The following is a 24,941-nucleotide window of genomic DNA, read 5'->3' on the forward strand; positions in this document are numbered from 1 at the left end:
TTATAATTTATCCCAGTACAAATTCATTCCAAATTTGCTTTTTTTTTTAGCATGATGTATATTACTCACTTACCCATCTGCATGAGAAATCGTACTGATCACTGTCACTGTCTCTACAGGTAGTATTTTTTCCTACCCTGAAATGTACTCCACTTACATGTTTCCCTCATCTGTACTGTCCTTAAATTAGGAAGGAGTCACAGTATAGTGATAGTAAGTGTCAGAAAGCCACAAAAGAGCACTCTGTTCCCCGGGTCATAGTCGCTCCCACTCACCTCCCTTCTTTTGGCAGAGCCCTGAATTTGTTTAGGTGGTTGCTCTCACGGCCCTGTGCTCAGGAATGGTGACCTCTTTTCACAGTCCCAGCTAATCATAATGACTACATGACCCTTGCCAGTACTGAGTGGTCCAGTGATAGGCAATGATTCAAAGCCAGTCAAAGCAACCTAAGGTAAAATTCACTGTGGGACTTCTAGCAAAGGTTTTCCCATGTAATAAAGAGATGGATGGGGAAATAGGCGCCCCTTTTTTTGGCTGACATCCCAGTGTCTACAAATACTAGAATTGCTGCAGCATTCCTTAACAATGAGGGGAGACACCACATACTGAGAATCACCATTCAAAACGACAGAAGGAATCTAAGAACTTGATTCTGTTTTTGAGCTGCTCTACTAACCAAACTGGCAAGGATGTGGAGAAAGGGGAACTCTTACACACTGTCAGTGAAATGTAAATTAGTGCAGCCACTGTGGAAAACAATATGGAGATTTCACTAAAAACTAAAAATAGTACTGCACTATGAGCCAGCAATCCCACCACTGGGTATATACACCAAAAACATGAAATCATTTCATCAACGAGATAACTGTTCTACCATGTTTATCACAGCACTGTTCACAATAGCCAAAATATGAAATCAACCAATGTATCCATCATCAGATGAATGGATAAGGAAAATGTGGTATATATACACAATGGAATACTATGCAGTCATAAAAAATGAACCACTGTCTTTTGCAACAAAGTGGATGAAACCAGATGGCAGCATGCTGCGTCCTAGGAGGTTGAGAGGAATAGAAGGTGCTGGATTTAAAAATTAGGGAAAGTGGGTGCAGTTCACTAATTGTGACAAATATACTAATATGTTAATAGGAGGATCACCTTGTATTACTACTTCACAATTTTTGTTTTGTAAATTGAAAACAAATCTAAAGGGCTGGCACTGTGGCATAGCAAGTAAAGCTGCCACCTGCAATGCCGGCATCCCATATGGGATCCAATTCAAGTCCCGACTGCTCCACTTCCTATCCAGCTCTCTGCTATGGCCTGGGAAAGAAGAGGAGGATGGCCCAAGTCCTTAGGCTCCTGCACCCACATGGGAAACCCAGAAGAAACTCCTGGCTTCGGCCATTTGGGGAGTGAACCAGTGGATGGAAGACCTCTCTCTCTGCCTCTGCCCTCTCTGTAATTCTGCCTTTCAAATAATAAATAAACCTTTAAAAAAATCAGACAAACTGAAAACATGGAACATTTTACAAGACAAGTGGCAAGGTACCTAGACAGCCATGAAAATATAAAAGAAAAACACAGGGAGAATCATTACAGATTTAAAACAGACACAGAAATTTACAACTAAATGCAACTACATAATCCTTGATTATCTTTATTTAAACAAACCTGCAATAGAAGATATTATGGACTCAATTACACGCTCCCCAAAACTCACATTTAAGTTCCAACTTCAGTACATGACTGTCCCTGGAGATGGACCCTTTAGAAATATGTTGAAGATCAGTTCTGGCATTGTGGCACAGCAGGTGAGGTTTCTACCTACAACACCTGGGCACTGGTTCATGTGCTGGCTGCTCCACTTCCAATCCATGTCCCTGCTAATGGTCTGGGAAATGCAGTGAAAGATGGCCCAAGTTCTTGGAACCCTGCTACCCATGTGAGAGACCCAGATGAAGCTCCTTGCCCCTGGCTTCAGCCTGCCCCAGCTCCAGCCATTGCAGCCATCTGAGGAATGAACAAACAGACGGAAGATCTCTCTCTCTCCATCTGTAACTCTTTCAAATAAATAAATGATTCTTTTAAAAAAGAAAGAAAGAGCCAGCACCATGGCTCACTTGGCTAATCCTCCGCCACCTGTGGCGCCAGCACCCTGGGTTCTAGTCCCTCTTGGGGCGCCAGATTCTGTCCCGCTTGCTCCTCTTCCAGTCCAGCTCTCTGCTGTGGCCCGGGAGTACAGTGGAGGATGGCCCAGGTCCTTGGGCCCTGCACCCACATGGGAGATCAGGAGGAAGTACCTGGCTCCTGGCTTTGGATCGGTGCCGGCCGTGGCAGCCATTTGGGGAGTGAACAAACGGAAAAGGAAAACCTTTCTCTGTCTCTAACTCTGCCTGTCAAAAAAAAAGAAAGAAAGAAAGAAAGAAAGAAAGAAAGAAAGAAAGAAAGAAAGAAAGAAAGAAAGAAAGAAAGAAAGAAAGAAAGAAAGAAAGAAAAGAAATGTGATGAAGATAAAATGAGGCTCTTGGAATGGGTGCTGATCAGATCTGACTGGTGTTCTTACAAAGAGAGATTATTTGGACACACAGATGTATACAAGAGATGTATACACATAGAGGAACGACCACATGGGAATACAGTGAGATGGTGGTCATTTCCAAGCCAAGGGCAGAGTTCTGAGAAGAAACCAAACCCACTTGTAATTTGATCCAAGTGAAAAATGTCAGAAAGTAGCAAATCCAGGGAAAAAATAAATTTTTTCCACTCACTTTAAATCTCTTGGCAATACATTTCACTGATATTATCTTCAAGATGTTTATTCCCTCTGCCATTATAACAATTAGAAGTTTGACAAAGGAGCCAGCAATGTGTTGCAGCAGGTAAAGCCACCGCCTACAGTGCTGGAATCCCACATGGTGCCGGTTTGAGTCCCGGATGCTCCACTTCTAATCCAGCTCTCTGCTATGCGCCAGGAAAGCAGCAGCAAATGGCCCGAGTCCTTGGGCCCCTGTACCCACCTGGGAGACCCTGAAAAAGCTCCTGGCTCCTTCCTTTGGATTGGCCCAGCTCTGGTTACTTGGGGAGTGAACCTGCAGATAAAGACCTCTTTCTCTCTCTCTCTCTCTCTCTGTTCCTCTGCCTCTCTGTAACTCTGCCTTTCAAATAAATCTTTAAAAAAAAAAAAAAGTTTGACAAAGACCTAAAAAATATTCAGGCTGCTAATCTAAATAATGTGCTACTATCTAGCTCAGACTATTATCAAATAATAGTTAGTATTTATTAAGAAAAATGTTCACTTAATAAGGTTAATAATTGATATAGATACATAGATAGATCCAATTCAGTTCTAACACAACTTATGCACTCACTTAACAAAAGTTAGTCAAACTTTACTAAGTGGCATATACAACTGGAAAGCAAAAGAGGAAACATTTATGAAAATTTTAATTATGTGCCAAGAATTATGTTAAACCTCCTCTACTACATTCAATAACTTATTGAGGAGAAATAAACCCATGCAGTTGGTGCTGTTATCTCCATTTTACAGATAAGACCCAAATACAGATCAATATCAATGCCCTAAATCTAGGGCAAACATTAGAGCAGCAAAGGAAATGTTTGCTCTTGAAAAGTCTAATACAAAAAAAAAAAGCAAGTTCTGATACAGTGTTATTAGAAACACAACAGGAAGCAAAACAGGACTCCCTGAAAGCACATATGAGAGATTTCTAACAGAGTCCACCAGCCTAGGCAAGGCTCTGAAGATGATATCCGTAGTGAGACCACAGCTACCACGCGCCATCCAGAACAGAGAGAGAACCTGGTTCATGCTCTCTCCAAGTATCTGTAGCCGGACGGTCAAGAATCAGGGCTCTGCGGAGGGCACTGTGGCACAGCGAGTTAAGCCGCCTCTTGTGAAGCCCACATCCCATACTCAAGTACCGATTTCAGTCTTGGCTATTCCACTTCCAGTACAGCTCCCTGCTAAGGCTCCTGGAAAGTGGCAAATGGCTCGAACACTTGAGTCCCCACCATCCACATGGGAAACCCAGATGGAGTTCCTGCTCCTGGCTTTGGCCTGGCCTAGCCTAGCCCCAGCTGTCGTAGCCACTGTGGGAGTGAACCAGGGGATGGAAGATCTCTCTTTCTCTGGTATTTAAAAAAAAAAAAAAAATCTGACATTCTGATTTAAAAATAACATAATCACAATTATATAATACACTACTGAATTACATAGCATTCCATAAAACCTACATCTCTGTATGTACATATATAAGCAAATTAAATCCAAAGTTAGTCAAAACCCTTTGGAAATCAATCATTAACAATAAATATTTGACAACTGAACTCTGTTTACTCTGATTTTCATCCTATTTTATATAATCTTTCTAATATAAATACTTTAACTCTTTCACAAATATACTATTACAATTACTTTTAGGTGTCAACTCCAGTGAATTAAGGTCTGGCCAGATAACTAGTATAGCACTGTCTGGGTATGTCTGTGAGGATATATCCAAAAGAGACTGGACTTGCAGGATTTTTTTGGTTTTCAAGATTTATTTATTTGAAAGGAGGAGTTAGAGACAGAGATTCCCCTCCACTGGCTCACTCCCCACAACTCTGCAACAATGGCCAGCACTGGACCAGAGCAAAGCCAACCTGGAACTCCATCAGGGTCTCCCACATGTGTGGCAGGGGCCCAAGTACTTGGGCCATCTTCCATTGCCTTTCCAGGCGCATTAGCAGGGGACTGGATGGGAAACTGAGCAGCCAGAACTTAACCACGGACTCTTCTGGGATGCTAGTGTCACAGAAGGCAGTTTAACCCACTGTGCCACAAGAGCAGCCCACAAGAGCCTGGATTTGAATCACTGGATTGAGCAAAGAAGATCTGAGCTCATACAATCTGAGCGAGCACCATCCGATTTGCTGGGGTCCAGATAAAACAAAAAGGCAGAGGAAACATGAATTTACCCTCCTGTTCTGGATCTGGGACCTGCCTGCCACCTTCTCCGGTCCTTGGATATCAGAACTCCAGATTCTCTGGCCTTTGGACTCCAGGACTGAGCCTGGCTACTGAATTGCCTGGTTCTCCAGCTTTCAGGTGGCCTGCCACAGGACTTCACCATCTCCATAATCATATGAGCCAATTCCCAAAACAAATCCCCTCTCATATATCTATATCCATGCATCTCCCTACCTTACTGATTTTATTTCTCTGCAGAACCCTAATACATATACTACACAGACCATATATTTAACCTTTTCTTGCTAAGAGAAAGCATGACAACCTTTCATGACTATTCTGAAGTATTTAAATAGAGTTGTCACCTTTAAAGCTAATTAGGCTGTCCAAGGATGTTTTCCTCATACTATCTGTCACATATACAAACATGCAAAGATACTTCAAAAAATTCATGGAAAGGGGCTGGCGCTGTGGCATAGTAGGTAAAGCCGCCACCTGCAGTGGCATCCCATATGGGGTCCGGTTTGAGTCCCGGCTGCTCCACTTCCAATCTGGCTCTCTGCTATGGCCTGGGAAAGCATTAGAAGATGTCTCAAGTCCTTGGGCCCCTGCACCCATGTGGGGGACCCGGAAGAAGCTCCTGGTCCCTGGCTTCAGATCGGCACAGCTCCAGCCTTTGCAGCCTTTTGGGGAGTGAGCCAGTGGATGGAAGATCTCTCTCTCTGCCTCTGCCCCTCTGTAACTCTGACTTTCAAATAAATAAATAAGTCTTAAAAGAAATTCATGGAAAATGGAAGTAAACAATTAGTGTATTTTGGTGCAAAAGAATTTTAAAATCCATGCGTAGGAGTAATCTTTGCAAGGTTCATGAAAATGTGTATTATGAAGAAACTAGGCATAAATTTCATTTTTTGCTCTAAAATAAATTTCTTTTAATTCCATTTTCCATTAAATTTTTGGAGTACTCTTCTTTTCCAATTTCTTCATTGTTATCATGATATCAGCAATCTCACTGTCCTATGATCAGTATGTATGCTTTTAGCACCATCTCAGTGCTTCTGAATTATTCCTATTTTTAATCTACCACAACCTTAGAAACAACAAGCAACATATATAAAATAATAAGTGCTCAGTAACAGTTTGAAAAATTTTATTGCTAAGGAATTTATTAAAATGACATCTATCTTGGAGCTTTTGCAATATCCCAAAGAGATAAGGAGATACTACTGGGTCTAGACATACGATATACTATTTCAAATTTTCCTACCTATACCTAAAATATTCCTCCTGCTTTCTCTAAACTCAGCTCAGATATTCAGACGGCCTAATCTGACTCCCAGACAAGCTACAGATCTCTTACTGTAAGAGATGGGCACACACTGTGCTGCTCAGCCTTTCCATACTCCACTCTATCCATTTCCCCAACATGACTGTCAGCTTTTGTTACCAATCTCCCATCTCTACTTATCTAGCAGAATCCCTATACTCTGCCTTATAAATAAAAGCGTATTGATGAGGACCAGTGCTGTTGTGTAGCGGGTAAAGGCCTGCCTGCAGTGCCAGCAATCCCATATAGGTGATGGTCTGAGTCCAGCTGCCCCACTTCTGATCCAGCTCTCTGCTATGGCCTGGGAAAGCACTAGAAGATGGCTCAACTCTTTGGGATCCTGCACCCGCATGGGAGACATGGATGAAGTCCCTGGCTCCTGGCTTTGGATCGACGCAGCTCAGGACAGCGAAACCACCTGGGAAGTGAACCAGTGGATGGAAGACCTCTCTCTCTTCCTCTGCCTCTCTCTCTGTAACTCTTTCAAATCAATAAATAAATCTTTAAAAAAAAAAAGTTTATTGAATAAAACAATTACACAGAATAAAACCAACTGTACACCCATGAAATTAAAACATCCTATTAAATAAAAAATACTTTTCATATTCATATTAACTTTCTTCTGAAAATGTACACTCAAGAAATTCAAATGTATAGATAACACATAAGAAATGTGTGAGTATCAAGTACCAATCACAGGACAACAAACCAGCAAGGTCTTTCACCCACATCCCCTTAATTTTTTTTTTTTTAATTTGGGGGCAGGGGATACGTAAAAATAAAATAACTACTTTATTCAGGCAACTATGAACTTCTGTTCAACCTAAGTGCAAAAAGTTGATACACTTAAGGAATGGTGATTGCTAAAAAGGATCAGATAACTAAACTTAAGGGCTAAAACCATAAAACTCCTAGAAGAAAACAGAGGAAAAGCTCCTTGCCTTAACAATGACATTGGTATCATAATGAAAGTTCCAATGACAAAAGCAAAAACAAACAAGTAGGACCATATCAAACCAAAAAGTTTCTGCACAACAAAAGAAACCATCAACAAAACAAAATGGCAGACTATGGATTAGAGCATGTGCAAAACAAGTATCTGAGATATATATATATATATATATATATACTATATATATGTATATATAAACTCATACAACTCAATAGCCAATAAAAGAAAAGAAAAAATGGACAAAGAACCTAAACAGCATTTTTCCCCAAAAGACAAATGGCCAATAGGTATATGAAAAGGTATCCAATATCACTAATCATCAGAAAAAGGCAAGCCAAAACCACAATGAAACATCACCTAACACCTATTAGGATCTCTAAGTGTTGGTGAAGGTGTGGAGAAAAAAAGAAGCCTGAATACTGTTGGAAGAAATATCAACTGATACAGACACTATGGAAAATAGTATGGAGGTTCCTTCAAATATTAAAAAATAGAACTACACTGTAATCCAGGACTCCATCTGCTGGGTACATACCCAAAGGAAATGAGGTTAGAACCTCAACGAGATACCTGCATTCATATGTTCTCTGCAGCATTACCCACCACACCTAGACACGGAAACAACCCAAGTGTCTATTGACAAAAAATGGATAACAGAATTGATACACACACACACTAACACACACACACACGACAAACTGGAAGTCATTATGCTAAATTAAATTTGCCAGACACACAAAGAGAAGTATTACATGATCTCCCTTACATGAGAAATCTAAAAAAGTCCGATACAGACCAGGCATGGCACAGAGGGTTAAGCAGCTGCTTGGGTCACCCGCATCCCTACAGCAGTGCCAGTTCCAGTCCTGGCTACTCTGTCCTTCTGATCCAGTTTCCTGCTAGTACAGCCGGCAGGCAGCAGATAATAGTCCAAGTACTTGCGTTTCTGTCACCCACGTGGAGACCTAGGTGAAGCTCCTGGCTCCTGACTTCAGCACCAGGCTCCTGATTCCAGCTTCCTGCTAATGCAAAGCAGGAAGAGAGTGGCAATGACTCAAGCAGCTGGGTTCCTGCCACCCATGGGGGGAGACCTGAACTGAGCCCCCAGCTGCCAGCTCCAGCCAGTTCACACACTTAGACACTAAGTCTACTGATAGGAACTCCCTCTCTCGCGCTCACTCTCTCTCCTTCTGCCTCTCAAATTCAATAAATAAACTTCCATAAAAGTCAATAAACATTAGCTTTTACTTGAAAAAAGGTAAAGATATGGATAGGTTAATTTGCTTCACAATAGTAATTATTTTATTCGTACATGTACATCAACACATCAGGTTATACACCTGATACAAACACAATTAAAAGAAGAAAAAAGTTATGGTGATCACTGGTGAGCTAAGCTAAAATAAAAAAGCTATTCTGGGAGGGGAGCACACAGTCTAGTGATGAAGATGCCTACATCTCACAATATACTTCCTGCTAGTGCAGACCCTGGGAGGCAACAAAGATGGCTCAAGTCATCGGGTTCCTGACACCCACGGTGGAGCCCTGCCCTGAGATCTCAGACCCCAGCTGTATCCCCACCTGGAGCTGTTTATAGGTACTTGAGGAATCAGTCAACAGATGGGTGCATGCTTGTGCTCTCTGCCTCTCTCCCTCTAAAAGAAATAATTTTTAAAATTATATTTCAAAAGCTATTCTGGACATATCTAGCTACTTTGAGAATATGAGAATGGAAGAAAAGCACCCAGTGGCCAGTGTTGTGGCACAGTGGGTTAAGCTGCTGACTGTGACACCAGCATCCCATATGAGTGCCAGTTCAAGTCCCAGCTGCTCCACTTCCACTTCAGATCAAGGTCCCTGCTATGTGCCTGGGAAAGCAGAGGAAGATGGCCCAAGTACCTGGGCTCCTGTCACCCATATGCGAGACTCACATGGAGCACTAGGCTCCCAGATTAGGCCTGGCCCAGCCCTGGCTGTTGCAGCTTTTGGGGAGTGAACCAGCAGATGGAAAAAAATCTCTCCTCTCTCTCCCTCCGTCTTTCCCTCTTTCTCTCTATAACTACCTTTCAAGGAAAGAAGGAAGGGAGGGAGGGAGGTGAAAGAAAGCACCCATTACTGAAAGAGAGGGAGGGAGGAAGGGAGGAAAAAGAAAAGTACCCATTACAGAGACTCATAGATTCTTGATGCTGGAATGATCTTACACATTGCCTAATGTTATTTACACGTACTCCTCCTTACTGCACAAAGAATTCAGGCTGCTAGAGATCATCCAATCTACTTTTTATTCAGCACATCCTTACGTTTCTGCCTTCCCCCGATTTTCACTCATCCTCTGTCCCCAGGCAAAATACATCTTCTACTTTCCAAAAAACTTTTCAAATACTCATTGGTTCAACTTAGTTTACAGTATTACTGATAACTGATTTTTTAATTTACGAGATTTCAAAGATTTCTTTGGGTTCTCAATTAGTATCCAACAAAATGAACACACTATGATATTGTATAATGCTTAACTTTTTGGTTCTCACAACCACTCTATGAAATAAGGCAAGTTTTATCCCCATTTAAAGATCATCAATATAATATAGATCATAGTAAAAAATAAGACAAGGAATAGAAGAGGAAGGAAGGGGAGAATGTGGGTGGGAAGAATTACTATGTTTCTAAAGTTGTAATTATGAAATGCATGCAAATAAATAAATAAAACCAAAGAAATAAAGATCATCAATAAAGAGTACACGTTGAGGCCAGCGCCGTGGCTTAACAGGCTAATCCTCCACCTTGCGGCGCCGGCACACCGGGTTCTAATCACGGTCGGGGCACCAGATTCTATCCCGGTTGCCCCTCTTCCAGGCCAGCTCTCTGCTATGGCCCGGGAAGGCAGTGGAGGATGGCCCAAGTGCTTGGGCCCTGCACCCGCATGGGAAACCAGGAGAAGCACCTGGATCCTGGCTTTGGATCAGCGCGGTGCCCCGGCCGCAGCGGCCATTGGAGGGTAAACCAACGGCAAAAGGGAAGACCTTTCTCTCTGTCTCTATCTACTCTGCCTGTCAAAAAAAAAAAAAAAAAAAAAAAGAGAACACGTTGAGAGTTACTGTAAGACAGATTTAGGGGGGCCGGAGCTGTGGTGTAACGAGTAAAGCCGCTGCCTGCAGTGTCGGCATCCCATATGGGCACCAGTGCGAGTCCCGGCTGCTCCACTTCCCATTCAGCTCTCTGCTATGGCCTGGGAAAGCAGTGGAAGATGGCTCAAGGCCTTGGGCCCCTGTACCCATGCAGGACACCCGGAAGAAGCTCCTGGCTTCAGATCAATGCAGCTCTGGCCGTTGCGGCCAATTGAGGAGTGAACCAGTGGATGGTAGACCTCTTTGTCTCTCTCTCACTCTCCCTCTCAATCTCTCTCCCTCTGTGCAACTCCAACTTTCAAATAAATAAAAATCTTAAAAAAAAAAAAAAAAAGATTTAGGAACTAGAGAGACCTGCCTTTTTAAGAGCTATGTAATCTCAGGCAAGTAGCTGAACGCCTCTGAGCCTAATTCTTCAACAGCAAACTGGGAACAACACTGTACTAGCCCCTACCTCATAGTTACTGTAAAGATTAACTAGGTAATACATGCTATCATGTAATAACCCACAGAAATGCTCAGTGTTAGTTTATTACTGCTATACAAAAAGGAAGAAAAAAAACTGGTCAAATCATTCTCACAGCATCATCAGATGAAGATTAAGGTCCTGGGGAGCATTTGGCCTAGCAGTTAAGGTGTATGTCAGCTGCCTCCCCTCCACATCACAGTGTCCGGGTGTGACTCTAAGCTCCGGCCCTGATTCCAGCACCAGCTACTGACCCTAGCCTCCCGTTAACGCAGGCTTGGAGAGGGAGCAGTGATGACTCAAGGACCTGGATTCCCGCCACCCACGCGGGAAAACCTGGCCTGAGGGCCGGCTCCTGGCTTCACCTCTGGCCCAGCCCCAGCAACTCTGGGCATTGAGGAGTGAACCAACAGATGGGAGCACCACGTGTACCTGTGTGTCACTCCACCAGGGTCTCTGCAACTCCCAAAGAAACAAGAAAAAACTAAGGCCCTGTGTTCTATCTACACTGTCTTTCACAAAACCAAAAGTTGTTATTTACATGCATCTTTATTTTTTAACATGTAATACTTATACATTTTTATGCATAATGGCATACAGCCTAAACTGATCAAATGAAGTAATTAGCATTACCATTTCTCATATTTTTTTAAAGATTTATTTTATTTATTTGAAAGACAAAGAGTTACAGAGAGAGGTAGAGACAAAGAGAGAGGTCTTCCATCGGCTGGTTCACTCCCTAATTGGCCGCAACGCCCAGAGCTGTGCCAATCCAAAGCCAGGAGGAGCTTCTTCCAGGTCTCCCACGTGGGTGCAGGGGCCCAAGGACCCGGGCCATCTTCTACTGCTTTCCCAGGTCATAGCAGAGAGCTGGATCAGAAGAGGAGCAGCCAGGAGTAGAACCGGCGCCCATGTGGGATGCTGGCGCTTCAGGCCAGGGCTTTAAACTGCTGCTCCACAGTGCCAGCCCCATTTTTCATCTTTTTTAAGGCATCTTTTAGTTTTCAGACAGTATACAATGCATTATTTTAAACTATAGTCATCCCACTGTGTTGTGGAATACCAGAACTTATTCTATCTATGTTTTAGTACCCATTATCCAACTTCCCACTAGTTACCTCCCCCAACCCCCTTCCAAGCCTCAAGTAATCAATATTCTAAGTCCAGATCAAGTTTTTTTATTTTTCTAACTTCCACGTATGAAAGAGAACATGCGGTCAGCGCCGCGGCTCACTAGGCTAATCCTCCGCCTTGCGGCGCCGGCACACCAGGTTCTAGTCCCGGTTGGGGCACCGGATTCTGTCCCGGTTGCCCCTCTTCCAGGCCAGCTCTCTCCTGTGGCCTGGGAGTGCAGTGGAGGATGGCCCAAGTGCTTGGGCCCTGCACCCCATGGGAGACCAGGAGAAGCACCTGGCTCCTGCCATCGGATCAGCACGGTGCGCCGGCCACAGCGCGCCAGCCGCGGCAGCCATTGGAGGGTGAACCAACGGCAAAGGAAGACCTTTCTCTCTCTCTCTCTCTCTCTCTCTCTCACTGTCCACTCTGCCTGTCAAAAAATTAAAAAAAAAAAAAAGAGAGAGAACATGCAGTATTTTGTCCTTCTATGGGTGGATTATTTCACTTAACATAATGACCTCCAGCTCCAATCATTTTGCTGCTAACATCAAGATTTTGTTCTTTTCATGGCTGAATAATATTCCACTTCTCTTTAACCATCACCCATCAATAGGTATCTATGTAGATTCCATACCTTGGTTATTGTGAATAGCACTGCAATGAACATGAAAGTACAAGTATCTCTTTCATATGCTGATTTCACTTCCTTCAGATACACATCCATAAGTGGGATAGCTGGGTCACACAGTAAACCATGTTTTCAGTTTAAGAAACCTCCACACTGTTCTCCATAATAACTATTTCCAATCTATATTAATGACTACTTTTTTCTCACTTGAGCAACAAATAAATATTTCTATTTATTAGAGAGATCCTCCATCCACTGATTCACTCCCCATATGACCACAACAGCTGGAGCTGGGCCAGGCTGCAGCCAGAGGCTTCATCTGGGTCTCCCATGTGGGTGGCAGAGGCTCCAGCACTTGGGCCATCCTCTACTGCTTTTCCCAGGCCATTAGCAGGGAGCCGGCCAAGACTCAAACTAAAACTCATATGAGATGCTGGCATGATTGTAGGTGGTGCCTTTACCAACCATGCCACAACACCAGCCCCACATTTCTTTTAAAAAAAAAAAAAAAAAAAGATTGATTGATTGAATGAATGGCAGAGTTAGAAAAGGAAGGAAAAACAGACTGTCCATCCACTGGTTCACTCTTCAAATGTCCAGGAATAGGCCAGGCTGAAGCCAGGACCTTTATCTGGGTCTCCCACATGGGTGACAGGGGCTCAAGCACTTGGGTCATCTTCTACTGCTTTTCCAAGCACATCAGCAGGGAGCTGGATCAGAAGTGGAGCAGCCAGGACTTGAATGGGTGCCCATATGGATGCCAGTGTCACAGGATGCAGCTTAACGTGCTGTACCACAATGCTGGCCCCCAAGCAATAAACTTTTCTAAAAGCTACTATCACCATTGTCTTCAAAGTAAAATTCTCAAAAGTTGAAAAACTGCACAAGTTCTTTCTTTAGAAAAATTCTCAGTGCAATATGATAATAGCATGCAAACACAAAAATTATATTACAAATGGGAAGTATCAGATTAACTGATAACTGATTAATCTACTATTATTAGATTACCTTTAAAAAACTTTGTGATATCTTCAACAGAATGGATGGCTAACATGTTTGTGATACCAAATAGAACAGAAGAAATATGCTTCATCTATGAAACGGTTGACAGTGTTGGTAGGAAATATAAAAATTTATGTCAGAACAAAAAAAAAAGAAGTCTACACTTAGAGAAAAGTTAAGCTGTACAGTCATGCAAAAAATCTTTGTAGGTTCATTAGTAGTGGCAAATAGGCAGTGCTAGGATTTGAATAATAACATCTAATTTCATTTTCTCATTAACTTTCCAAGAAGCCTGAGTTAGTATTAAAGGTGAATTCTAGGGGCCGGCGCTATGGCGCAGCGAGTTAACACCCTGGCCTGAAGCGCCAGCATCCCATATGGGCACCAGTTTGAGACTCAGCTGCTCCACTTCCAATCTAGCTCTCTGCTATGGCCTAGGAAAACAGTAGAAGATGGCCCAAGTCCTTGGGCCCCTGCACCTACTTGGGAGACCCAGAAGAAGCTCCTGGCTCCTGGCTTCAGATCAGCACAGCTCCGGCCGTTGCAGCCAACTGGGGAGTGGACCATCAGATGGAAAACCTCCCTCCTTCCCTCCCTCCGTCTCTCTCTGCCTCTCCTCTCTCTGTGTAACTCTGATTTTCAAATAAATAAAAAAAAAATCTTTAAAAAAAAAAAAAAAAGGTGAATTCTAAAATACATGAGAAGAAAGCAGACATGGGGGTGTGAAGGGGAGAAAACACTCAGTACGACCTTGATAATACAACTTGGTAAATAGACATTTACACAGAAAGTCTGCGACAAAAAAAATGACTACTGACAGCAGGCCAAATACAAGGCAAAGATTTAAAGTGAAAGAATATAGTTCATGAGAGAAAAGCTTTGGGAAAATACAATTAAAATGATTAGGCTCTACTAGCAAATAGCTGCTGAATAACAAAACCACTCAAAAGCCACCTGGGAAACCATGTCACCTGCTACTATGTGCACAGGCTCTCTTCAGAGGCAGACTTGCAGTAACAGCTACACTCCTCCCAAAGTGTTAGATCAAGACAAACTTACTACAGACTAGTTAAAGGAGCACCTAGTAAGTATTCTAACTCTTTGCACTTATAGAATGCTCTTTACAGAGAGCCTCAAGATGACAAAAAGACAGTATCTTCAGGTACAGAATAAAACTAGCGTTGTATGTCTCTTAAACCTGCAAAACTAAAAACCACAGGTTAGCGTTTTTTCTAAAAATAGTGTTTGTTATTTGCATCCGGTGTAGGAGTCTGATTTTAAAGCCCTGTAATTATGCTTACTGTTGATAATGAAGACAGAACACGGGTGTAGATGTGGGGTAGCAAAGAGGTTGAGAAATTCCTCACTATGTTTAAAATGTGTTCCTTTCCCAGAAATGTGGCCCACAAAAATTCCCTCTGGTTATGTATTACAGTAGTTTCACATTTGTGAATATTTCACAAGACAGTCTTCAAAGAGCCAGACCACTTGTCTTCAGTTCTCTGCCAGGTGGGCTATATGTTTACCACAAACTCCAACTACATATATATATATATATATATATATATATATATGATATATATATTCATATACTCACAACAATGTATGCACAGCTTTAGAAATGTTCATATCATTTAAATTAAGAACACCAACCTCACACTTTGTACCACAAAAAATAGTGGCCAGAAATTTGGAGGTTATTCAAGCTCAATTTGTGAAACCTATCATGATTCAAAGAGGGGAAAAATCCAAAAACAAAACAATAATAAAAAAAAAAACTACTGACATGATTATCTACTTCATTCAACTGGTGTGAGGTATCTAGAGCATGTTGCCTCTAAACTCTTATCATGTATTTGGGGTGTGTGATCTTATGGGCAGTACATATGAAACCGCTGAAACCTTTCAAAATAACAGGAAATAACAGGACAATATAGATTACCTGTCTGGAGTTTCAATAAATGAAGGAAAGAATACAGCAACGACACAATGTATATTTATGTTAGACCCATTTCCAAAACCTTCAAAGATCCAGAAGTAGCCCCGCTTGTTACCAACCAAATAGTACAGCAACTTCATTACCAAGATTTCCAAAATTTTCCACACACTTCAGCGATGAGCTATGAAACAGTGTCTGTGTGTGTTGTTACCTGGGCAACACTCTGAGAGGGTTTTTGCCTTTACAGAACTGGTGGGTCAACGAGAACCAAGCTTCCTCACACCCACTGCGCCATTTTCATTAGAAGCAGCGTGTGTGAAAGCAGCAGCAGACACAGAAGCTAGAGAACTGCCGCCACCAGTGCTTCAACTTGACAAAATAACTTACTGCCGTGTGTCATTTAACAAATAGCTTACTGTCCTCTATCTGCATTTCCAGCCACCAAATTCCCCTGTAAAACAAAGCAGGCTCCACCCAGGACTTCAAAACATCCTTGACACACTGGCTGTCAAACAAACGCGTGTTGAAATCCAAGGAAGTTCTTGGAATTAAGAACCTCTGAGTCTCAGAACTGCCTTGCTGCCCTAAATTCTGAGAGCTATTCCACTCAGCTGAGGAGCTGCATAGACTACCCTCTGATGAACTGAAGTGGCTTCTGAGAATTAGGAGCCAGTCACAGAAATCACATTTTACCAAGTCCTTTGAAAAGACTCAGAACTGCTTCCGGTTCTGCCTCAGCCAATTTGGTGCTGTCTACTGAGCAAAGGAACGAACACTACTTATTTCCTTACAAAGGAAATATTTTCCCTTCCCAAAAGTTTTAGGATGGGTAAACTCAAGGGTGTTTCTCTAATACCAATCATTTTTCCCTTGAGATTTTACTCTAAGGTAAAAGGGCTTGCTTGGTCGTATTTTAACCAGGAGCACAACGTATTTATTTAAGTACCAGATGATTCCAAATATAAAAATGAAAGACAAGCCAGAAAACAGAAAGGAAAACTGGCATTCTAGTCTCTTAAACCATCTCTGTTAACTGACTACCGCCTAACTCTCACTACTCAATTTTCCACGTCCCTTCCTCTACGCAATATAACATCCTGATCCAAAAAGACCTTTCTCTCCATACTAGTTATTCTATTTCCACATGTCCAAATTCTACCCAGTCTTCAAAGCACAGTTAAAATGTCACTTCTGGGGCCAGCACTGTGGCGTAGTGGTTTCAAGCCCCAGCCTGCAATGCCAGTATCCCATATGGGCACTGCTTCAAGTCCTGGCTTCTCCACTTCTGATCCAGCTCTCTGCTGTGGCCAGGGAAAGAAGCAGAAGATAGCCCAAGTGCTTGGTCCCCTGCACCCACATGGGAGACCCGGAGGAAGCTCCTAGCTTCAGATCAGCTCAGCTCTAGCCACTGCGGTCATCTGGGAAGTGAACCAGCGGATGGAAGACCTCCTCTCTCTCTGGCTCTACCTCTCTCTGTAACTCTTTCAAATAAATAAAATAAATCTTTAAAAACAAAAAAAAGTCACTTCTTCCACTATCCTTACAGTAATCTCTCCCTCCCCTCTAAACTCTTACAGCACTTTGTTTCTTTGTCACCATTAGTTTCTGCATTATCTTTGTGTCCATATTTAATCTCACATATAAGCATAAAGTCCTCAGGGCCAAGGTCTGGGCCTTGCACATAATAAGCACTCCAATTGATAAATGAATGGGTCAGACAAGGGCAGAAGCCCAGTAGAAGCAGCTCTAGATTAGCAATGCAGAGTCCTGGCTTTGCTAGTAACTAGCAATATGACTTGGACCTTGTGCTTTTACTAAATTCACCGGCAAAATTAGAAGGGTGGGCTAAACCAGTTTTTCTCAACTATAGGCTGTTATCCAAAAGGAAATAAAATATAGGAGTATTAATGTGCACCATAGGCAGCAGTGTACTATAAACAACCAGCTATTTGTACAATTTGCTAATTTCACTGAGATAAATATTCTCACTATGGCCAATTTCCAGTTACCAACATGGTATCAGTGAACATGGAGCTGAGTGGAGAGAGGCCTAACTGCTCTTGCAAGCCAGTATCGGCCAAGACAGCACGGCCCTGAAAAGATAAGTATTATTTCACCAGACTTCTTTGAACTTTGTGTGTGTGTGTGTACACAGGCATGCATATGCACTACATCATAACATCAAATCTATTTCTTACTGTGGATCAAGTCAAAGCAGTTTAATGAATGTTCAGCTAAACAATCTCCCACCTCCTTCATGCGTGCTACACAATTCAGTAATTCTTACTCTTAGTCACAGACTCAACCTCTTCACTACCACAATTTGTAGTTCTCTTCAAAAATGAGAGAAGCCAACGTCTCCTGCTAGCAGCTGAAGCCAAATAAAAGAATTAGAAATTTGGTTGAAGAATTATCAGCCAGGGTCCAGTGCCGTGGCTCACTAGGTTAATCCTCCACCTGCGGCACCGGCATCCCATATGGGCACCGGTTCTAGTCCCGGTTGCTCCTCTTCCAGTCCAGCTCTCTGCTGTAGCCTGGGAAAGCAGAGGAAGATGGCCCAAGTCCTTGGGCCCCTGCACCCGCTTGAGAGACCAGGATCCTGGCTTCGGATCGGCGCAGCACCAGCCATTGCAGCCATTTGGGGAGTGAACCAACGGAAGAAGACCCTTCTCTCTGTCCCTCCCTCTCACTGTCTGTAACTCTACCTGTCAAATAAACAAATAAAATCTTTAAAAAGAAAAAAAGAATTATCAGCCAGGGTTGGTGTTGTGGCGAAGTGGATGAAGCCTCCGCCCACAATGCCAGCATCCCAAAGAGGTGACAGTTCACGTCCCAGTTGCTCTGCTTCCAATCCAGCTCCCTGCGAATGGCCTGGGTAAAGCAGCAGAACTGGTTCAAGTACTTGGGCCCCTGCGAACCATGTGGAAGAGCCAGATGAAGTTCCTGGTTCCTGGCTTCAGCCTGGCCCAGCGCTGGCTGTTGCAGCCAAATGGGGTGTGAACCAGCAGATGGAACTGGGATCTCTATCTCTCCCTCTCTATCTCTGTAACTCTTTCAAATAAATAAATGTTTAAAAGAAAAAAAACAATTATCAGCCAAGGGTCAAGGTTCTACACCTCTGTTCAGCCCTACACACCTGAAGGACACAACATACTCCTATTAATAACAAAGGCTCGGCCGGCGCCGTGGCTCACTAGGCTAATCCTCCGCCTTGTGGCGCCAGCACACCGGGTTCTAGTCCCGGTCAGGGCACCGGATTCTGTCCTGGTTGCCCCTCTTCCAGGCCAGCTCTCTGCTGTGGCCAGGGAGTGCAGTGGAGAATGGCCCAAGTGCTTGGGCCCTGCACCCGCATGGGAGACCAGGAGAAGCACCTGGCTCCTGCCATCGAAACAGCGCGGTGCGCCGGCCGCAGTGCGCCTACCGCGGCGGCCATTGGAGGGTGAACCAACGGCAAAAAGGAAGACCTTTCTCTCTGTCTCTCTCTCACTGTCCACTCTGCCTGTCAAAAATAAAAAAAAATAAAATAAAAAATAAAAATAAATAACAAAGGCTCATCTAGCAAAGGGTTGAGAAGTAAGGGAAGGAGGTGAGAAATCTATAGCATGAAAAAAGTCCAAGTAATTCTGGTTTGTATCTATTCTCAGAACCTGGCCACAGAGAAAACTGACACGGTAAAATGGCAGATTTTCCAGATCTCATTTCCCAAACTTCCCAGCCCATGTTTGCAGCCCTCAATGGGATCTTCATTTCCAAGACTCCCCACTAGGATTAAGTCTCTGTTACAGACTAGCACTTGTTGGATTTAGACTAGTCAAGAGAAAAGACAGCACAGCAAAGAGTTGTTGGACTTGATATACTAAGAAAATCGGGATTTTACTGGAAAAAAAAAACTTTATTTTCTTCTTGTTTAAGCTTAGAAAATTGGGTGAGAAGTTTCTTGAATATATTTTTGGCTGTACTATGTCTATCACAACAACATAGCCTATAACCAGATTCTTCATGAGTATTTATGAAGAATTGTGTTTTCTATTTTTAAGACTAGAAAACAAGAAGGCTTGGAACTTCAAATATAGCAATAATCTTAGCTCAAACCTAACTCTAAATCAACCAAATACATGCTGAGGAACTTCCCAAGAAAATCCCCAAGTATTTCACCAAAAAACACCAATAGATGACTAAAAAAAGAGTTCCTATGGAGATAAATTTTCGATATTCAAATAATTATGGCAGCCTATCTGTTGAATCAGAGCAGTACACAGAGTAAATGAAGCATAAATAGGAAAATGTTGAGAACTGAATTCTGAGTCCCGTTAATTTTTTTTTTTAAGATTTATGTATTTATTTGAAAGTCAGAGTTATAGAGTGACAGAGGCAGAGAGACAGAGGTCTTCCATCCGCTGGCTCACTCCCCAGATGGCCACAGCAGCCAGAGCTGCGCTGATATGAAGCCAGGAGCCTCTTCTGGGTCTCCCGCGCGGGTGCAGGGGCCCAAACATTTGAGACATTTTCTGCTGCTTTCTCAGGCCATAGCAGAGTTGGATCAGAGGTGGAGCAGCCAGGGCCCATATGGGATGCCAGCACTGCAGGAGGTGGCTTTATGCACTACACCACAGTGCCAGCCCCTTTGTTCTTTATGAAGGTATGCTGATGTTCACACACTTACACTCAATGTAAATACTGACTATAAAGTCAAAATTATTCCTATTCTGAAAAGCCACGAATCAAATGAAGCAATGTGTTTCTCAATAATTTCAACATTAAAACTCTCCTTAAAAATTGAGTGTTTTTACCATAGCTCAGGTTCAAGTCTGTATATCCTCTACCTCCACTGTTAGTCGTGACAAACGTTCATAAGTCCATCTTCAAAAAAAATACCTGAGCTGTCCTTTAAGCAACAATGGTTGGAATGGCCTTGGGCTGCTGGTCTTCAGACCCCATGGCTTGGACTGTTCATCTAAGACAAAATGTATAAACCTAGAGGAATTGATCAAAACTTGTGAGACACCTGCAAAAACAGGTCTATGCCTAGGAATCCCATAGGCTACACTACCAACTTCATTCTCCAAACACCCTTTATCCAGCCATATTTATCCCTGTACCACTTCCAGGTAACAGTAGGCTGAAATTCAGTCCCAACTCTACACCTCCAGAACATTAAAGTTTTGCTACTTGGCTAATAGTCTCGTCAAAGTCCGTATGTAGTAGGCTGGCTGTCTCCCACAAAATATTGTCACCTGATACAACAGGGTTCTTCCTTTACACTATGCCAAAAGAATGGATAAAATGAATTCTACCTTTAATACTCTCTCATTTGACAATTCCAATAAAATACAGTAACTGAACAATTTCAAGCCCAGCTTAAAGCAAAAAAAAAAAAAAAATTATCACAAGTTTATTACAAAGTCACAAACACAGAACTGGCAAGCTGACAAATATGAAAACTCTTGTGTCACATACCTAACAAAATTCTGTCATTCAAAGAATAAAACATTATACGTGTTACAGTGAAAAAAAAAAATGACTTGAATCATGAACAGTTACGGAAGAAACAAAAGCCCTCAGACTATTACAACTCTGATACGTACAAGTTCCCATCAAGTAACTACGGTCAAACGATAAAAAAGGAAAAACATACTTACAGTCACATCTTTTTAGGTTGGTTTATGTTCTCTACACACAATGATACGGGCCTCTTTCCAGCTTTCCAGTGTACAGTGGGAGCTATACAAAGCATTCACACCTAAGTCCACCCTACTAACGTCTCTCCTTCTCCCCACATGACTTCAGCACATAGCATCAGAGCACAGCTGAACTGATTTAGTGTACGTATCAGCCCGACTCAAAGCCTTGGCAAACTCCTGAAGCAGGTGAGCAGTTAGTACTACTTGATGATAATGTAAATTCATCTAGTCTTTCTCCTTTGCAGTCTCCTTGTCAGTTTCACATAGGCTGCTCTGTTGAAATAATGAGCCACAAGCCAATTCTCTAGAACCAGCAGCCTGTAGACCAGCTATTTTTCCACGGGCAAAAACCACTTCCAGTGTGACCACAAGCAATCTGCACGTCCCAGTGTTCTGACAGAGTCACTACTAGATATTCTACAGAAGTGCAGCAGGGGCTAACCATAAACAAGCGCTACCATGAGAAACTGCGACAGTACTTCCTGAAATGGGATGTTCAGAACTTAACGAGCAGCCACCGACCTACCTCCTACCATCCCACCACGCACAAGGACACTTCAACGCGCGAGTATCAAAACTCCCTAGATCTTAACAGGGCCAAACACGCCAAGCCCGGACATCCCTTTCGGAACAGCGCTGAAATCGACCAAGCACGCCAAGTGCTCCGGTTGAGTGCAGGGAGGTCGGCGTTTCAATTCGCGTGCGCGAAACCATCCCTCTAAATTCTGCTGCGTCTTCTAAAGCCTTCCCTGCTGAGAAGTGCAAGGAGAACACCGCACCCCGGGATCGGGAGCGAAGCCTGTCAGCCCGGCCACCTCCCGCGGGCCGGTGGCCCCTTTCCACATGCTGACGCACCGCCCAGCTCTGCACCGTTGGCGACCGGAGCAAAGTGCCAGCCCAGTCTCAGAAACTTTGCCTCAGTTTTCGGGACAGCGAGCACCCGCACCCCGGGCTGGGGGCTGGCACTTGTCTGTCAGGGACCAGGGGGTCCGCTCCGGGGCAGGGCACTGCTGGCAGGTGGGGATCGGCCCCGGACGCAGCCCACCCCAGACCGCACAACCACGAGCATCGCCGGCCGGAGCCGGGGGAGGGCGAGGGCGAGGCAGCCGCCCGCCTCAAGAAAACCGCCTACCCACACGCCCCCCCCGGGCGCGGGCTGCCGGGGCGGCCGGCGGAGGCGGCGCGAAGTCCAGGGCACCGCCGGCGTCCGCGGCCGCCCGCCTCGCCCGGCCCGGCCGCCCCGCGCGCCCCCTCCCGCGGTCCGCCCGCATCCCCGTGCCGGGCCGCCGTCCCGACCCTCCTCAGGCTCCGCCGCGGCGCCGACAGCCACCCCCGGGCCGAGCCCGCGGCGGCCCCCCGCGCCTCACCTCCTCACGCCCCCGCGCTCGCCGCCGGAACAACAACTCCGCCAGGCGCCCGCGGCCGGGCCCCGTCCCGTTCACGCCGCCGCCGCCGCCGCCGGAGCCGCGGGAGGGCGGAGGGAGCGGCGAGGGGAGCGCGCAGGGGCCGCCCGGCAGGAAGAGGCGCGGGAGGGGGCGGGCTGAGGCGGGAGCGCGCGCGTCCGGGCCCCTCGGCGCGGCGTGCGCGCTCCCGACGGCGGAGGCGGCCGGCGCGGCGCGCGCGCGCGGACTGGCGTGGCCCGGGGGGCCCGGACGGGGACCGGGTAGGGGCCGGGACGCGCCGCGGGGGGCGGGCGGCCCGGAACCTCCCGGACGCAGGCGCCGAGCGGTCACCGAGTTCTGATGTCATCCGGTTCGCGGGAATTCTCCTGGCGCCGAGAGACCTGCGGTGTAGACGCTCGTTCGCAAAGCCGTTCCCTGAAGAGCACCAGCTTGCTCGCCGGCTGCTGCTCCCTGGCTGAGCGGCTCCGGGGAGGCGAGGACGCGCGGGAGAGCGCTGCTTGGCGGACACGTGAGGAACACGGCCCCCGTCTGCACCTCTTCATCTTGAGGAGGAGCCGAATCGGCCGAACCCGCTCTTTCTCGCTGCAGATGCTGGGCTGGTCTAAGCCGGACACGGCCTGTCAGCTTCCCGGAGTCTCCTCAGGGCGCTGGGGTTTGCGGCACCTGACGTGTTCCACCTGGCCTGGGATCGTCTGGGCGGTAGTTAGCCCCTGAGAACGCTCGAGGACGTGTTTCACTCGCGTTTGTTTCTTGCACACTGCGTGGTGCCTGACTCAGAAGTACTGGATGAATTTCACTGCGTGGAGTAAATTGACATGGTACCACAAGAGGGTACGTGTGTGTCCAGTGGCTTGAGCCCAAGAATGACTAATTTGGTATAGAATTCCAACTCCAGTTCTCCCCCGACCCAGATGCAAAAGCTACTCTGAGAAATGTGACATTTGTCCAAAGGGCCCTGCCTCTTGAATTCCATTTTTTCTCTTTTCCTAAGTTAACGTGTATAAACGGTGGGGCATATCCATGTTATTTTTTAAAGTTTGTTTGTTTTGAAAGGCAGAGAGACAGCCCATAGAGATCTTCGATCTGATGGTTTGCTTCCCAAAGGCCCGCAACAACAAGTGCTGAGCAAAGCCAAAGGCGAGAACCTGGAATTCAATCCAGGTCTCCAGTTCCTGGCAAGCACTCAGGCACTTGAACTATCACCTGCTGCCTCCCAGGGTGAACATTAACAAAGCTGGAGCAAACACACTGCAGCAGAGGCCAGCGTCACGAAGAACCAGGTTAACCTACTGTTGCTGCAGTGCCAGAAGATTCGAGTTCCAGCAGCTCCTCTTCCAATCCAGCTCCCTGCTAATGCACCTGGAAAAGCGGAGGAAGACACCCCGAGGGCCTGGGCCCCTGCCACCCACATGGGAGACCTGGATGAAGTTCCAGGTTCCTGTCTTTGGCCTGGCTATTTCAGCCATTTGGGGAGTGAACCAACAGATGGAAGGTATCTCTCCCCAAATCCGCCTCCCAACACCCTCCCCATTCTGCCTTTCAAATAAAAAGCGGGGGGGACTCCCACTCAGGCACTGTAATGTGATATTAGCATCTTAGCTGCTGCACCAAGTGGCAGCCCTCAACTCTGTCCTTCCCGATTCCCCCATGTGCTGACGGTTCAAGCATGTCTTTTGAAGACGGCCCTTTAATAACCTCTGTATCCCAAGAGTCTGCCTAGAAGCCCTGGGCCTGCCTCGCTTCACCTGGAAGTTTTGCTAACACTTAATCAAATTAGTATTAGAATAAAATCAGCTGTTGATTTGCTGAAGCATACACAATCTATTAATAAATATGCCAACAACTAGGTACTGAGCCTGTACTAAATAAAGTAGTAATAAAATTACACTAGGCACCCTAAAGGAGCCATACTTGAAAAACTCAGTTTCTCCCTTCTGATAGTTTCCAATTGGAGAAAAGCTTGTTGGCATAAAAGGCTAACACTGTGGTTATTATTGGCATTCAGTTATAAACTTAGCCAAAAAAGAAAATAAATTTTTAAATAATGAGTCCAAAGAAATGTAGTGTTTCCTAAATTCAATTCCATGTGCCTTTGAAAGCAACACTAGTGGCCGCCATTGGCAGATGTCAGTTCCTCTATTTAAGGGGAGCTTTGACAACTAAATTGCTATAGGAGGGTCAATCTGTGCCATTTTGCCACAGTGAAAAGAAAAGTTCTGTCCCTTGGCCATGTGTCACACCTCTACTCCCCAGGAGTCATTCTGTGACGCTGAACTTTTCATGGAAGCAGGATCTTGATAAGGGACAAGTCACAACAGAACCTTGGT

The 24,941-nt window shown here is 44.8% G+C and overlaps 1 protein-coding gene across 5 annotated transcripts in view; it reads right to left on the bottom strand.

The window, feature by feature from the left end:
* Positions 1-23,029, bottom strand: part of RABGAP1L (RAB GTPase activating protein 1 like) — an 803,019-nt gene extending 779,990 nt beyond the window's left edge. For 4 of the 5 annotated variants that reach the window (XM_062192989.1, XM_062192988.1, XM_062192986.1 and 1 more), the window contains exon 1: positions 22,579-22,672. The gene's annotated coding sequence lies outside the window, so the exon portion shown is untranslated. Of the gene's footprint in view, positions 1-22,578; positions 22,673-22,944 lie in introns of those variants that run through there. The other variant, XM_062192987.1, reaches the window with a different exon arrangement.
* Positions 23,030-24,941: the final 1,912 nt, after the last annotated feature.

Source organism: Lepus europaeus, chromosome 5, assembly GCF_033115175.1.
Source record: "Lepus europaeus isolate LE1 chromosome 5, mLepTim1.pri, whole genome shotgun sequence".
Lineage (NCBI taxonomy): Eukaryota > Metazoa > Chordata > Mammalia > Lagomorpha > Leporidae > Lepus > Lepus europaeus.